We start from the raw sequence: 18,210 nt of genomic DNA, 5'->3' as shown, positions 1-18,210 counted from the left end.
CAAACAACTTCAAGCAGCCACACCTTTTGGATGAGTGATGTACCGCGTGGTTATGGTTAAGGCAGAGGTCCAGCGTGGGCTCTAGTTATCTCATGGCAGCGAATCTTGGCAGATATTCTATGTTGTTGATGTTGTTGTGGTCTTCAGTCCTGAGACTGGTTTGATGCAGCTCTCCATGCTACTCTGTCCTGTCCAAGCTTCTTCATCTCCCAGTACTTACTGCAACATACATCCTTCTGAATCTGTAGTGTATTCATCTCTTGGTCTCCCTCTACGATTCTTACCCTCCACGCTGCCCTCCAATACTAAATTTGTGATCCCTTGATGCCTCAGAACATGTCCTACCAACCGGTCCCTTCTTCTAATCAATTTGTGCCACAAACTCCTCTTCTCCCCAATTTTATTCAATACCTCCTCATTAGTTATGTGATATACCTAATCTTCAGCATTCTTCTGTAGCACCACATTCAGAAAGATTCTATTTCCTTCTTGTCTAAACTATTTATCGTCCATGTTTCACTTCTATACATGGACACACTCCATACAAATACTTTCAGAAACGACTTCAGGACAGTTAAATCAATACTCGATGTTAACAAATTTCTCTTCTTCAGAAACGCTTTACTTGCCATAGCCAGTCTACATTTTATATCCTCTCTATTTCGACCATCATCAGTTATTTTGCTCCTCAAACAGCAAACTCCTTTACTACTTTAAGTGTCTCATTTCCTAATCCAATTCCCTCAGCATCACCCGAATTAATTCGACTACATTCCATTGTCCTCGTTTTCTTTTTGTTGATGTTCATCTTATATCCTCCTTTCAAGACACTGTCAATTCTGTTCAACTGCTCTTCCAAGTCCTTTGCTGTATCAAATAGAATTACAATAGCATCGGCGAACTTTAAAGTTTTTATTTCTTCTCCATGGATTTTAATACCTACTCCAAATTTTTATTTTGTTTCCTTTACTGCTTGCTCAATATACGGATTCAATAACATCGGGGAGAGGCTACAACCCTGTCTCACTCCCTTCCCAACCACTGCTTCCCTTTCATACCTCTCGACTCTTATAACTGCCATCTGGTTTCTGTACAAATTGTAAATAGCCTTTCGCTCCCTGTATTTTACCCCTTCCACCTTCAGAATTTGAAAGAGAGTATTCCAGTCATCATTGTCAAAAGCTTTCTCTAAGTCTACAAATGCTAGAAACGTAGCTTTGCCTTTCCTTAATCGTTTTTCTAAGATACGTCGTAGGGTCAGTACTTCCTCACGTGTTCCAACATTTCTATGGAATCCAAACTGATCTTCCCCGAGATCGGCTTCTACCAGTTTTTCCATTCGTATGTAGAGAATTCACGTTAGTATTTTACAGCTGTGACTTATTAAACTGATAGTTCGGTAATCTTCACATCCGTCAACACCTGCTTCCTTTGGAATTGGAATTATTATTTTCTTCTTGAAGTCTGAGGGTATTTCGCCTGTCTCGTACATCTTGCTCACCAGATGGTAGAGTTTTGTCAGGACTGCCTCTCCCAAGGCCGTCAGTAGCTCCAATGGAATGTTGTCTACTTCCGGCGCCTTGTTTCGACTCGGGTCTTTCAGTACTTTGTTAGACTCTTCACGCAGTATCGTATCTCCCATTTCATCTTCATCTACATCCTCTTCCATTTCCATAATATTGTCCTATGCTAGAAAAGAATTGTTGTTTCCGTTTGTAATTGATTGGTAATGCGATGTGGGCAGAAAAGGTCAAACAAGTGAAGAAGCCATAATGTTAATTTTATTATTAAATGCTACGAACACAATTTGTCGTGACGAGACTTTGACAAGATGTTGTACAGCGTCAGATTTGTACCTCCTGCCCTAATTTGGAACTGATTTTTTGTCAGTGTAAATCGGTTCCACATTAACGCATTAGAATGTCTAGTAAGTTTTGCTGCCATACAATTATTATGGCCGGCCCTGGACCTTCTTGAGTAGCCACAAAGAGTAGCGCTACGGGGCTTAACTTCTGAGGTCATCAGTCCCCTAGAAGCCATTTGAAACACTTTTTTTAAAACAAAGTCCATCTTTTGTCTGACATACTTCACTTGTTATTTCTCACTTCACCTCTATTCCTCCTAGCTGAGATCTAAGACTTATGTACCAATGTTAAATTTCGTACAATGACAATAATACACATTTTATTTTGTACAACTAATAGCCTTGGTACATATTGACATGTTTTACGGTAGAGGTGCCGGTGAGTTTGATTGTATGAAGGCGAATAATCGGCTTGCATGACGCCTGTTTAGTCACCATTAAGGCTACCTCACTGGGATCGCTACGAATTGTGGTAATTATTCAGAACCTGCTTGCTTTTTAATTTTCGAAGACCTATTTGCTAGTGCGGACATATTGACGCACTTGAGAGATTCTAAGCTAACACGGTCGTGAAAATAAGAAACCAAATTAATATTTCCATTCATCGTCAGTTAGACTCTCCACTTATGACTATTAAAATAGATTATTAATATGCTGCATATGTAATTTTATTTCAAAATATGTACGATTTAATGACTGTCTGCTTCTTTTCATGTGCGATGTCGAAAAACCAGTTTGATTTTTTGAATGACAAAAAACCTTTTGTATAAATGAAAAGAATTTATGCCTCAAAACCAGTAGAATAAAATGAACAGGTATAAAACAGCAAGATATCAAATGAAGCTGGTAAATTACTACATATACATAATTTATAACGACTTCAACACGAGGTAAGGCACTATCTCATTCATTCCTCACAATTCTGCTTCTGTAGCTGGAAGATTGTTTATCTGTTGTTGTTGTGGTCTTCAGTCCTGAGACTGGTTTGATACAGGTCTCCATGCTACTCTATCTGTGCAAAATTCTTCATCTCCCAGTACCTTCTGCAGCCTACATCCTTCTGAATCTGCTTTGTGTATTCATCTCTTGGTCTCTCTCTACGATTTTTACCCTCCACGCTGCCCTCAAATACTAAATTGGTGATCCCTTGATGTCTCAGGACATGTCCTACCAACCGATCCCTTCTTCTGGTCAAGTTTTGCCACAAACTGATCTTCTCCCCAATCCTATTCAATACTTCCTCATTAGTTATGTGATCTACCCATCTAATCTTGAGCATTCTTCTGTAGCACCACATTTCGAAAGCTTCTACTCTCTTCTTGTCCAAACTATTAATCGTCCATGTTTCACTTCCATACATGGCTACACTCCATACAAATACTTTCAGAAATGACTTCCTGATACTTAAATCTATACTCGATGTTAACAAATTTCTCTTCTTCAGAAACGCTTTCCTTGTCATTGCCAGTCTACATTTTATATCCTCTCTACTTCGACCATCATCAGTTATTTTGCTCCCCAAATAGGAAAACTCCTTTACTATTTTAAGTGTCTCATTTCCTAATCTAATTCCCTCAGCATCCCCTGATTTAATTCGACTACATTCCATTGTCCTCGTTTTGCTTTTGTTGATGTTCATCTTATATCCTCCTTTCAAGAAGCTGTCCATTCCATTCAACTGCTCTTCCAAGTCCCTTGCTGTCTCTGACAGAATTACAATGTCATCGGCGAACCTCAAAGTTTTTATTTCTTCTCCATGGATTTTAATACCTACTCCGAATTTTTCTTTTGTTTCCTTTATTGCTTGCTCAATAGGCAGATTGAATAACATTGGGGAGAGGCTACAACCCTGTCTCACTCCCTCACCAACAACTGCTTCTCTTTCATGTCCCTCGACTCTTATAACTGCCATATCGACACCCAAGTCGCCGCAGTGGCGTCAATTCTAAAGACTTGCACCAGGCGAACGGTCTACCCGACAGGAGGCCCTAGCCACACGGCATTTCAATTTAGTAATGAATATTATTTTGTAAGTAACTAGAAACCATTGACGGATAGTTGCTGTTATTCACCAGGTACATACTTGTGGCGAGGAAGGATAGATATACGACCACTGTAATTTTTAGAATAAGTTTGTAAAAGGGAACCGGGGTCAAACGACACGGCCCAAACAAATATTTAGGTGCAAATTGGATGAAAGTGTGGAATATTTAAAAGGGATGAATGGATCGACCTGCCATAAGGAATGGAATTTAATCGAATGAACATGAAAACGGGTGTATAAAAGTTTTTATGCAATGAGTGTGTAATAAAACAGATAAAGTCACATGTACAATAAGTAACGTTATCTATCTATGTTACCTAAAATATAAACACTAGCAGAATCAGAGGTATGAATGATTAACTAATAGGGTAAAAAACGCACACAAGGATCTACAGACGATTGTTGAAAGTGAGGTGGATTGGTAAGGTAAGAAATGACAAGATTTTGCGCAGAATCGGGGAGGAAAAGAATATGTGGAAAACACTGACAAGGAGAAGGGACATGACGATAGGACATCTGTTAAAACACAAGGGAATAATTTCTGTGGTACTAGAGGGAGCTGTAGAGGGCAAAAACTATAGAGGAAGTTAGGGATTTGATTATATACAGCAAATAAGTGAGGACATACATCTACGTCTACATGGATACTCTGCAAATCACATTTAAGTGCCTGGCGGAGGGTTCATCGAACCACATTCACAATTCTCTATTATTCCAATCTCGTATAGCGCGCGGAAAGAATGAACAACTATTACTTTCGGTACATAGATTGCAAGTATTACTCTGTGATGAAGAGGTTAGCACAGGAGAGTAATTCTTGGAAGTTCACATCAAGCTAGTCCGAAGACTGATGACTCAAAAAAAAATCTAAGTTTAACTGTGTCAACAGACAGAATAAATGTGAATACTCTAGTCTGAAGCCTCGATCAAAAAATTTCAAGCATTGTTCATTTTTACACTACAGATACAAGTAAGCTTCTTACCACGTAATAATAAAACTACAGAACCAAGTAGAGTGTGAGTAATTTGATTAACAGAATGCGATCTTGTAGTGGTATGAGGATCTCTTTCTCTAATGTATAACTAACTTCCTCACGCCAATGTGTGGAAGGAGTAAAAGCGTTTGTAACGAACCCTGACAGTAAACTACACTACTGGCCATTAAAATTGCTACACCACGAAGATGACGTGCTACAGAAGCGAAATTTAACCGACAGGAAGAAAATGCTGTGATATGCAAATGATTAGCTTTTCAGAGCATTCACACAAGGTTGGTGCCGGTGGCGACGCTTACAACGTGCTCACATGAGGAATGTTTCCAACCGATTTCTCATACACAAACAGCAGTTGACCGACGGTGCGTGGTGAAACGTTGTTCTGATACCTCGTGTAAGGAGGAGAAATGCGTACCATCACGTTTCCGACTTTGATAAAGGTCGGATTGTAGTTTATCGCGATTGCGGTTTATCGTATCGCGACACTGCTGCTCGCGTTGGTCGAGATCCAATGACTATTAGCAGAACATGGAATCGGTGGAATACGGAACGCCGTGCTGGATCCTAACGGCCCCGCATAACTATCAGTCGAGATGACAGGCATCTTATCCACACGGCTGTAACGGATAGTGCAGCCACGTCTCGATCCCTGAGTCAACAGATGGGACGTTTGCAAGACAACAGCCATCTGTACGAACAGTTCGGCGACGTTTGCAGCAGCATGGACTATCAGCTCGGAGACCATGGATGCGGTTACCCTTGACGCTGCATCAGAGACAGGAGCGCCTGCGATGGTGTACTCAACGACGAACCTGGGTGCACGAATAGCAAAACGTAATTTTTTCGGATGAATCCAGGTTCTGTTTACAGCATCATGATGGTCGCATCCGTCTTTGGCGACATCGCGGTGAACGCACATTGGATGTGTGTATTCTTCATCGCCATACTGGCGTATCACCCGGCGTGATGGTATGGTATGCCATAGGTTAGACGTCTCGGTCACCTCTTGTTCGCATTGACGGAACTTTGAGCAGTGGACCTGCATTTCAGATGTGTTACGACCCGTGGCTCTACCCTTCATTCGATCCCTACGAAACCCTACATTTCAGCAGGATAATGCACGACCGCATGTTGTAGGTTCTGTACGGGCCTTTCTTGATACAGAAACTGTTCAACTGCTGCCCTGGCCAGCAAGTTCTCCAGATCTTTCACCAACTGAAAACGTCTGGTCCATGGTGGCCAAGCAACTGGCTCGTCACAATATGCCAGTCTTTACTCTTGATGAACTGTGGTATAGTGTTGAAGCTGCATGGGCATCTGTAGCTGTACACTCCATCAAAGCTCTGTTTGACTTAATGTCCAGGCGTATCAAGGCCGTTATTACGGCCAGAGGTGGTTGTTATGGGTACTGATTTCTGAGGATCTATGCACCCAAATTGGGTGAAAATGTAATCACATGTCGGTTCTAGAATAATATATTTGTCCAATGAATACCCGTTTATCATCGGCATTTCTTCTTGGTGAAGCAATTTTAATAGCCAGTAGTGTATTTGTATTAGTAATCTAACTAGAAACTAAAGACATTTTAGCCTTTAAAGTCGATGACAATGAGATTTACTTTTCCTAGAAGAATAAAACCATATAACTCTATGCTAAAACCTTAAAATGACCATATCTTAATGAAAGTCTTAACCTCTCAAATAACATACTGTCAAAGTCACAGTTCGGATTTCTAAAGGGTTTTGATATTGAGAATGCTATCTACACTTACAGTGAAAATGTGCTTGATTCAATAGATAAAAAATTGCAGGCAACTTGTATATTTTGTGATCTGTCAAAGGCATTTGACTGTGAAAAACACAATATCCTTTTAAGTAAATTAGAGTATTATAATGTAACAGGAAATGCTGCAAAATGGTTCAAATCTTATATCTCTGGCAGGAAACAAAGGGTGTTATTAGGAAAGAGACATGTATCAAGCTATCAGGCATCATCCAACTGGGAACTAATTACAAGTTGGGTCCCACACGGTTCCATTTTAGGGCCTCACTTTTTCTTGTGTATATCAATGAGTTTTCATCAGTAACATTACCAGATGCCACGTTCGCTTTGTTTGCCGATGATAAAAACATTGCAATAAATAGCAAATCAAGTGTAGTCTTAGAAAGGTCAGCTAATAAAATATTTGTGGATATTAATCACTGGTTCCGAGCCAATGTTTTGTCACTAAACTTTGAAAAAAACTCACTACATGCAGTTCAGAATTTGTAAATGGTGTCCCACGAGTATATGCCTAACATATGATGACAAGCAGATAGAAGAAGTGGACAGTGTTAAATTCTTGGGATTACAGCTTGATAATATATTCAACTGGGAGGAGCACACCACAGAACTTCTGAAGCGTCTTAACTAATCTCTATTTGCAATTGTGTCAGACATAGGGGATATAAAAATGAAAAAGTCGGCAGACTATGCTTACTTTCATTCCATAATGTCATATGGGATTATTTTTGGGGTAATTCATCAAGCCAAGCTAAAGTTTTCCGGCCAGTAAGTATTATATGTGGTGTGAACTGAAGAACATCCTGCAGAAGCCTGTTTAGGGAACTAGGGATACTAACTACTGCTTCCCAATATATTTATTCTTTAATGAAAATTTATCATTAAAATATATCACTTTTTCAAATCAACAGTTCAATTCATGGAATCAGTACTAGAAATAAGAATAATCTTCACAAGGATTTAAAGTCACTTAGTCTTGTACAAAAAGGTTTGTATTATTCAGGAGCACACATTTTCAATAACTTGCCAGCAGCCATAAAAAGCTTAACAACCAATGAAATTCAGTTTAAGAGAAGCCTAAATGATTTATTGGTGGCCAACTTCTACTCCATTGATGAATTTCTGAGTAGAACCAACTGATATTTATATGTATAAGTACAATATAACTTCTGCACAATTTCAGTGCAGTAACGTGTTGATTGTAAATAAGTGTGTATGTGTGTGTGTGTGTGTGTGTGTGTGTGTGTGTGTGTGTGTGTGTGTGTGTGTGTGTGTGTGTGTGTGTGTGTGTGTAAGTACAATCCTGACATATTCTACATCCTGGAGGATCTCCTCACTACAGATCAATTGGAATGAAAGTAAATCTAATCTAATCTCAAAATGATCTGATGAAATAATGTAGAGGTACCCTGGTTGGGTTATCTAACCTTCAGCCCTACATACTTTTCAATTATTATTAATTAGTAAATAAAATTATAATGCTTAGTATGCTACACAGATGCTTCTGACTAAAGTTTGAAGAACGTGAGGAATTTTGAATAGCACAAGATAAATAGACTAGGCCTCCTTTCCTCATTTCCATGAAATTTTGTAAATATGTATATACCTATTTGTAGTGGTAAGTGAGTAGTCTCACATAAAATAGTTATTAGGATATCATTTCATATGCAGATAAGAAAAGGAAAAAATTGTGGCTTTATAATGCCGGCTGAAGGTAACCAGATAAATAAGAAATATACTCGTCGGCTGCTACTGTATCCGAATTTTCATTTCTCTACTGTATTTCCATTATTGCATCGCAGTTCATGTATGGAGATGCCTATGATGACTTACGAGACCTATCCTGACATGAAACATGCGGCCACATGCACTCCACATAATCGAAGAAGGAGAGTGTGAGTCTCCTCGAGAAGTTTGCACCTGTGACTTTCTTTTTTTAATTTTCAGTCTCTGACGTTCCTCGTCTCCGGCCATCCTGATTTAGGTTTTCCGTGATTTCCCTAAATCATTTCAGGGAGACGCCGGGATGGTTCCTTTGAAAGGGCATTGCCGCTTTCCTTCCCAATCCTTCCCTAGCCCGAGCTTGATCTCCGTCTCTGATGACCTCGTTGTCGACGGGACGTTAAAACACTAACCACCACCACATCTGGCGTTCCTGCGCAAAATGTAAGACAGCATCTGAAGTAGTTGTGTGCCAGTGTTTACGATCTTCTGCTGCAGCGCACCTAGAAATGGGTCAATGTTTAGATTCCTTAGGTTCTTCTTGAACTGGTCCTTATAGCTTTTCAGAGGAACGCCAGGGGGGAGGGGGGTTTTCTGCTCAGAATAGAAAATTTGTGGAGAAAGTATGTTGTTTTTCATCCGTTGGACACTCCCAATCCGTCTGAGGTGGTGACCAATAACGGTGGCTTCCATACTATAAATCTCTGCTTTCGCAAGAACTGTAGTGTTTGATGTTCGTAATAGGTCTAAGCTTCTGTTGGTTGAAGCGTTCTAATTTCTTAAGATTAGGGCAACATAGTGCCCAGGTTTCGCAACCATAGAGCAGAGTAGAAGTAACTACTCGATACTCCGTCAGTTGGGTGCATAGTGTCAGATATTTATTCGGCAATACCAGATGAAGGAGATGTCGAAAAGCAACATGCGGGACATGCATCCTGTTCCCCACGTCCTTTTCTGACCAGCAGTTAGTTGATAATATACTTCCTAGATAGTAGAAGTGATCTAATTGTTTCACAGATGTGCTGCAACTAGAGATACTGCAATCCGGAAGGAGAGTTTCAGGAAGTGGCTGTGGCAGTACCTTCGTTTTTTGGATGTTGATGGTACATGTAGTACCGAAAAAATTTACAGGCAGTTGCAAATTAGCGTGTGTGTGAGCTGGAGAAGCATTGTTGTCCATGTCTTACTTGGGTGACACTTGTAAATCTTTTACTCTCCAGTCTGGACTGATCAAATAGCCTTCCGTCAAGTCTATATTTAAGCTCTACTTCTGCATTGTTTACAGACATTCTCATAAAGCATATCTGCTAGATACAGAGCAAACAACTCTGGCGCGGGGACACATCTTTGTTTTTAACCATTAGTAATAGGAAATTTGTCAGATGTTTCACTCTGGAAATAGTACTTGCCTAGACATTTCACGGCGGAAAGCTTCAATCAGTTGAACAAAGTGTTGATGGAAGCCAAAAAGTATGAAGGTCTTCCACATAGCTTCTCTGCGCGCTGTATCAAAAGCCTTTTCTAGGTCATAGAACACAAATAATAAAGGCTTGCGTTGTCCCCTGTACTTCTCCTGCAGTTGCCATCTACAGAAGATCATATAAATAGTTCCTCTGAAGGGGCAAATCCTCCCTGAGACTCAGGTACCACGGTCTCGGAAAGAGTCTGGAGGCAATTCTAGCAAAAAATTTCCAGTCAAGGAAAGCAATGTTATGGCTTTTTTAAAGATGGTGACAATTGTGGTGTTCTTCATGTCAGCTAGTATCTCGCGGGTTTTTCACATTCGAAGAAACAGGGAGAAGAGTCTGTCTGATTTTTAGAAGCAAGCCACCAATTTGAATGATCTCCAGGGGTATTCAGTCAAGTGCAGGAGCCTTTCTCTTTTTCATACTGTCTAGAGACTTGCTGAATTCATGAAATGTCTGTAGGACTGTCATACAAAATTGTGTTGGACGTTGTGGGACATGTTCGAGAAAGTTGTCAGCAGCAGCAGAACTACGGTTTAACAGTGAACGGATATACTTCTTCCAGCGATTCAAGATATGCTGACTGTGAGTGAGGATAGTAGTGCTGTTGGCGGCTCTCAGGATTCCTGATGACGAAGGAGCGGGTCCATATATTGCTTTTATTCCAGCATAAAAACTCCGCAAGCCCCTGGCATCTGACAGACTTTGAAGTTCCTTGGCTTTTTTGCTGTCGGTTGTTCTTGATTGTTCTTGTTTCAGTTTGACGTTTATGCTTGAGCTCTTGAAAGTGTGTTTACTTCTCCACGGAGGATGGGACTCGAGCAAGAAACAGGATCACTGTATTGTTGTCATCAATACATTCATTTTTCTTACTTGCATCAAAACCAGTGACATCCTCTGTAAGCTTCTTGATGGTGTTTTCGTAAAGTGAGCCATTTCTGTTCAAAATCTGTTGTTTTGACTGGGATATTGCTAAGACTATCCAAAAGTGTGTCTTCCAAGAGAGAGCGAACAGTTTAGTTCTACAGGCCGTTGATGTTGAATTTTCTCCTGGAAGATTTGAGAATTAGGATCGTGGTTTACGATGGACGAGGATCCTCAGATTGCTAACCAGCAGTTTGTGATCAGTCCAGCAATCACCGATGTTTCGTGCTGTTTTTGTGATCGGGAATTCTTTCTCGTCACGCTGCCGAGCGATGACGTAACCAATTACATGCCAGTGTTGGCACTTGGGTACATCCATGTGGTCTTATAACGATTAGGCAAACGGAAATGCGTGTTCGTGACAAAAAGCTCATGTTCAGCACAGACACCTAGAAGTAGCGGCCCATTTGCACTGCAGTTTTACCTTTGTTGTTTCCCCTAAAAGCTATTCTCTCTTCCTACTCTATCATTGAGGTCGCCTAGTAATAAGAGTTTAACTGCGGTTGATATCTTGACGGGAGCATTGCTCCATTGATGGCAGAACCGATTCTTTGAATATTCCTCACTGCTTAAAGTGGGAGCATAGGCAAAGACGAGAGTGACAAAGTTATCTCCAGCGAGGGGATTTCTAAGAGTCATAATTCTGTCACTGACAGCATTAGGGGTTAATCCATGTTGTTTTACTACTTTTGTTTTACTGAAAATCCTACACAGTCGGTGCATGGTTCTCCTGCACCCTTTCTTTTCCAAAAGCTGGTGTACCCTGAGATAGCCGGACTGGTGCGTCCTATACTGATAATCTGGTTTCACTTAAGGGAGTAATGTATATATCTAACCTCGCGGATGACGAGAGCTGTTCTCCTTCCTCGTCTGCTGCCATTTAAGTCTAGCAGAGTCCTGACATTCCATGTTCCAGTAGCAACGGACGTATTGGGTTTTCTTGCTTTTCGTCCACGTATTACCTAAATAGGATACACGCACGAAACATACCATTTCGGAAATCGTAAGGGAATTCAATATTCCCCCATCCACAGTGTCAAGAATATACCGAGAATATCACATTTCAGGCCATTACATATCACCACGGACAACGCCATTGCCGACGGCCTTCACTTAACGACAAAGAGCAGCGACATTCGCGTAGAGTTGTCAGTGCTAACAGACTTGCAACACTGCATGAAATAACCGCAGGTATCAATATGGGACGTACGACGAACGTATGCCTTAGGACAAAGTGGTGAAATTTGGCGTTAATGAGCTATGTCAGCACACAACCCACGTGATTGCCTTTGCTAACAGCAAGACGTCAACAGCTGCGCCGTTCTTGGGTTCGTAACCATATTGATTAAACCCTAGACGACTGGAAAACCGTAGCCTGGTCAGATGAGCTCAGATTTCAGTTGTTTGGAGCTGACAGTGCAGTTTGAGTGTGGCAGCAGATCCCACAAAGCCAAAGAATCAAGTTGTCAAGACGGCACTGTAGAAGCTGGTTGTGACTCCATAATGTTCAAAAATGTTCAAATGTCTGTGAAATCTTATGGAACTTAACTGCTATGGTCATCAGTCCCTAAGCTTATAGACTACTTAACCTAAATTAACCTAAGGCCAAACACACACACCCATGCTCGAGGGAGGACGCGAACCTCCACCGGCAGTCCATGACTGCAGCGCCCAAGACCGCTCGGCTAATCCCGAGCAGCGACTCCATAATGGTGTGGGCTGTATTTACATGGAAGAAACTGGTTCCTATTGTCCAATTGAATCGATCATTGACAGGAAATTTTTATCTTGGGCTACTTGGAGACCATTTGCAGCCATTCATGGACTTTATGGCAACGAGCCATGTCATCTGGCCACTATTGTTCGTATATGGTTGGAAGAACTTTCTGGAGAACTCTAGCTAATGATCTGACCAGATCGCCTGACATGAATCCCATCGAACATTTATGGAACATAATCAAGAGGTCACTTCATGCCCAAAATCCTGCACCGGCAATACTTTCGCAATAATGGACGACTATGGAGACAGCATGGCTCAATATTTCTGAAGAGGACTTCAACGACTTGTTGAGTCCATGCCACGTCAGGCTGCTTTACGACGTCGGGCAAAAGGAGGCCCGACGCGATATTGGGATGTAGCCGATGGATTTTGTCACCTCAGCGTAATACCAGATAGGGCCGACACCAGATTAAGAGTCACTGCAAGATTCCACAGGAATTGTAGTCCATCCTCAGAGGAGGTAGCTTGTAAAATTCTCGTTCCACCAGTACTTGAATATTTCTCGTCAGTCTGGAATCCGTACCAGACAACACTGATAGAGGTAATAGGGAGGATGACAGGAAGAGCAGCGCGTTTAGACACAGGTTCATTTAGTAAGCGTGAAGACAGCTCCAGTGGGAGACGGTGTAAGAGAGGCGTTTTATATCACGGTGTGGTTCACTGTTAAGTTTCGCAAAGTGAACGTTCCTAGAAGATAATCTTTCCTTTACTTGGGGCTGTAGATATGTAATACGGTTTAGATGTATAGATTGCTTATACTATTGTACAATAATTATTTCGGCTTTCGTCATTTTCAAGTACCACATTGAAAATATACAGAATGCATGAAAAATACAATGGACCAGAAAGTAGATAACATTATACCAATACAATGTAGGATAGACTTTTTTTTTCAATTTGTAGAATTAAAAAAATATTGTTATGTTGTTACTATAAGTGTGCACTAAGTTGACACTCGACGGGGGGCTGATGGAAGCGAATGTAAATAGGAAAGTTTCATTTTGGTTTATGCATGTAGTTCAGAATGGGTCAAATGGCTCTGAGGACTATGGGACTTAACATCTGAGGTCATCGGTCCCCTAGAACTTAGAACTACTTAAACCTAACTAACCTAAGAACATCACACACATCCATGCCCGAGGCAGGATTCGAACCTGCGACTGTAGCAGTCCCGCGGTTCCAGACTGAAGGGCTTAGAACGTGTAGTACTAATATGTTAGGTATCATCAGAGATTTATCTAAACGAAGTCATTGTCGAAATATATCAAACTTGGTCATAAAAGTCATGTGTTATCCCCCCCCCCCCCCATTACTTTACACTTATACCTTATTACTTACCACTCCACTCCATCCTCCGTATTACCGCACCTCACCCCACCGCCACTAGCTTCCTTCCTCAGCCCACCCTACTCGTATCCACATGTAACATTTTTTCCCATTTTTAAGTATTTACACAACTGCTTTACAATATACTCTTAGGTTATAGTATATAACGATGTTATGGCCTACACTCGTAGGCTCATTCATAGTACGATTCTATAAGATCCAGAGATCCGCTTCATACTAGAATTCGACAGATGGTTACGTTATATTGTTTTTAGAACTGACTTATGTTGCACTAAAGCACGATTATATTTCACAATCAGCATAGTATATGATTTATAATAGTTCTTTCCTATCATTGCTAACTTTCTTAGTATACGTGCATTGTTTACATTAGGTATTCAGTACTTAGAACGACCGTCCATAGATATATGAACCTTATTCTGTTTATGTAACGCTGGTCTGTTACCTACAACACTTCCCTGTATTCAATCACAGAGTACGCCAGATAAACTAACACCCTACGATGTTTATCTTTGGCTTCCAATACATTCGTAAATTCGGTAGAACGCCTTTAGATAATGGTACCTGCACATATAACTATTTTGGTGGTCATTTCACAGTACAGTTACTAACTGTACCGCTTCGGTCGCAGGTTCGAATCCTGCCTCGGGCATGGATGTGTGTGATGTCCTTAGGTTAGTTAGGTTTAACTAGTTCTAAGTTCTAGGGGACTAATGACCTTAGAAGTTGAGTCCCATAGTGCTCAGAGCCATTTGAACCATTTGAACTAACTGTACGTCAGACATGTTTGTTCTTTTGATGTCAGACACTTCGTGAATATGTTCCCATTTATGTGCTGTGACACCTGCACATCACTGATGTGACAAAAGTTATGGGAGAGCGATATGCACACAGACAGATGACCGTAGTACCGCGGACATAAGGTGTAAAAGGGCAGTGCGCTGGCGGAGCTGTCATGTTAACGCAGGTGATTCATACGAAAAGGTTTCCGAGGCGATTGAGGTCGCACGACGGGAATTAACAGACTTGTACGCTGCGTAGTGATGGAGCTAGACGCATGGGAAATCCCATTTCGGAAATCGTAAGGTTATTCAATATTCAGCCTTTCACAGTTCCAAGAGATTTCAGGCCATTAACTCTTACCACAAACAACTCAATAGCCGACCAGAGCAACGACGTTTGTGTAGATTTGTCAGTGCTACCAGACAGCACTTCATGAAATAAAGGCAGAAATCAATATGGGGCGTACGACGAACGAATCCGCTGTGAAATTTGGCGTTAATTGGCTATGGCAGCAGACGACCGATGCGAAAGCCTTTTCTAACAGCACGACAGCGTCTGCTTCGGCACTTCGTGGAGTCGTACTCAGATGAATGGACATGAATCCCATCGAACGTTTATGCACATAATCGAGAGGTCAGTTCGTGTTCAAAATTTTGCTTCAGCAACACTTTTGCAATTATGGACGGCTATAGAGGCAGCAAGGCTCAATATTTCTCGAGGGGATTTTCAACGTCTTCTTGGGTTGGTGTCACATCGCGTTATTGCATTACGTCGGCTAATAGAAAGCCCGACACGATATTAGGAGGTATCTGATGATTTTTGTCACCTCAGTAAATAACAAAATTCAATGTATGTCAACGATGACCGTCGTTTACAGAAGTCTGATCATTCTTAACATGTAAGTAACACGATTTCAATAAGTTTTAAATTCTAATGAATTAATTTTTTTGTCTTATGTTGTATTGGCATAATGTTACTTACTTTTTGGTATGTTGTATTTTTATGCATTATATATAGTAACTTTCATTCAAACAGCTGCTAGAAGAGTCAACCAATATATTGATTCCTCCTACATACACCGAAAAAAGTTTTCCACCACCCCGGTTACGAGAGTTCCGGAACCTGTCAGAAATTTCGAATAGAGATCAACATAAACATAATTTACGCCCTTTTTATTTTTCATGAAAACCACACGTTGCATGTTTTACCACCTTACAGCGAGACCTTCAGAGGTCGTGGTCCAGATTGCTGTACATACCGGTCCGTTTGGTACACAGTACCACCTCCTTTTGCATTGATGCATGCCTGTATTCGTCATGGCATACTATTCACAAGTTCATCAAGGCACTGTTGGTCCAGATTGTCCCACTCCTCAACGGCGATTCGGCGTAGATCCCTCAGAGTGGTTGGTGGGTCACGCCGCCCATAAACAGCCCTTTTCAATGTATCCCAGGCATGTTCGATAAGGTTCATGCCTGGAAAACATGCTGGCCAGTCTAGTCGAGCGATGTCGTTATCCTGAAGGAAGTCACTCACAAGATGTGCCACGGGGGCGCGAATTTTCGTCCATCAATACGAATGCCTCGCCAATGTGCTGCCGTTACGTTTGCACTATCGGTCGGAGGATGGCATTCACGTATCGTACAATAGTTATGGCGCCGTCCATGACCACCATGACGTTGGCCCCACGTAGTGCCTCCCCAAAACACCAGGGAAACTCCACCTTTCTGCACTGGCTGGACAGAGTGTCTAAGGCGTTCAGCCTGACCGGGCTGCCTCCAAACACGTCTCCGACGATTGTCTGATTGAAAGCATATCCGACACTCATCGGTGAAGAGATCGTGATGCCAATCCTGAGCGGTCCATTCGGCATGTTGTTGGGCCCATCTGTACCGCTCTGGATGGTGTCGTGGTTGCAAAGATGGACCTTGCCCTGGATGTCGGGAGTGAAGTTGCGCATCATGCAGCATATTGCGCATGAGTCGTAACACTACGTCCTGTGGCTGCACGAAAAGCGTTATTCAACATGGTGGCGTCGCTGTCAGGGTTCCTCCGGGTCATAGTCCGTAGGTAGCGGTCATCCACAGCAGTAGTAGACCCTGCGCGGCCTGAGCGAGGCATGTCATCGACAGTTCCTGTCTCTCTGTGTCTGCTCCATGTCCGAACAACATCACTTTGGTTCACTTCGAGGTGCCTGGACGCTTCCCTTGTTGAGATCTCTTCCTGGCCCAAAGTAACAATGCGGACGCCATCGAACCGCGGTATTGCCCGTCTAGGGATGGTTGAACTACAGTCAACGCGAGCCGTGTACCTCCTTCGTGGTGGAATGATTGGAACTGATCGGCTGTCTGAGGCCCTTCGTCTAATAGACGCTGCTCATGCATGGTTGTTTACATCTATGGGGGAGGGGGGGGGGGGGGTTAGTGACATCTCTGAACAGTCAAAGGGACTGTGTCTGTGATGTAATATCCACAGCCAAAGTCTATCTTCAGGAGTTATGGGAACCGGAGTGATGCAAAACCTTTTTTAATGTCTGTGTATATATATCTCTAGAAAAAACATGAACGTAGTTTGTTGTGATTGCCAATATAGGAACTGCACACAGTTCGGTCAGGAAAACTTACTTAATGGTAAGTGAGACCGCAACTCAAGCCACAGCTGAAGACAGGGTATTGATACTTGTGTTCGTGTACGCCCGGAGCGATGCTGTTTTGGATGCGAGCAGAACTGAGAGTCCCGTAACGAGGAAACGCTTAGCTCTCTGGGTTGTAATTGGTGGGAGTGGCTGAGGCGCTTCCTCGGAAGGAGAGAAGCCAGGCTGTTCCCAGGCCCGTCTTCCGCCTGGCGTGCCCTCTGGAATCCCTGGGCACGACACACATGAGGCTTGCTCGGACGGCTTCCCACTGCGGCCGGCTATCGCGTGTGAAAGTGGCGGCACGTTTGCTTGAAGACAGCTCCTTCCGTCACATAATGAAGGACTGCTCCGTCCCCAGTTGGGTGGCACGACAGAAATAAACCTGCCGCGGCAGAAAGTGCTTCATTGTCAACACTGTGCTAAGGCGGGGCAGTTTGTTACTAGACGGCGTCTCGCTGAAATCTTCCTCTGTCCTTCCTCGAGAAGGCATTGTTTTTTTGCCCGTAGGAAAGTTACAACGGGTCCGATGACGTATGAAACGTTACGAATAGTCTCCTCTACATCCCCTCTTACAGACTGATGTCTTATAATTAGTCTAGACAAGGCCACAACACGTGTAATGTAAAGTCTATCTAAAGCACACAGTGTGCTGCGTATTTCGCCTGAAAACTTTTATATTTTTATTTTCAAAATGCCGGGTGGCACAACAGTAAAGGAATTGCGATGTACAGGCTGTTCGACTGTTACACTTACAAACGGAAATGCAGAGTAGAGAACAATGAAATAAGCAATTAAACCGAATAAGCTTAGATCAGGAAATCAGTAATTTCCCCAATAAGACGTATTACGCTTGAGTACTTGAACCCGT

At 42.1% G+C, this 18,210-nt stretch overlaps 1 protein-coding gene across 1 annotated transcript in view; it reads right to left on the bottom strand.

The window, feature by feature from the left end:
• LOC126336250 (nose resistant to fluoxetine protein 6-like) overlaps positions 1-18,210 on the bottom strand; it is a 304,641-nt gene that overhangs the window by 228,575 nt on the left and 57,856 nt on the right. The gene's annotated exons all lie outside the window — the stretch shown is intronic.

This window comes from Schistocerca gregaria, chromosome 2 (assembly GCF_023897955.1).
Source record: "Schistocerca gregaria isolate iqSchGreg1 chromosome 2, iqSchGreg1.2, whole genome shotgun sequence".
NCBI lineage: Eukaryota > Metazoa > Arthropoda > Insecta > Orthoptera > Acrididae > Schistocerca > Schistocerca gregaria.
Note: the sequence above shows the minus strand (reverse complement) of the source record. Positions and strands in the feature narration are given on the sequence as shown.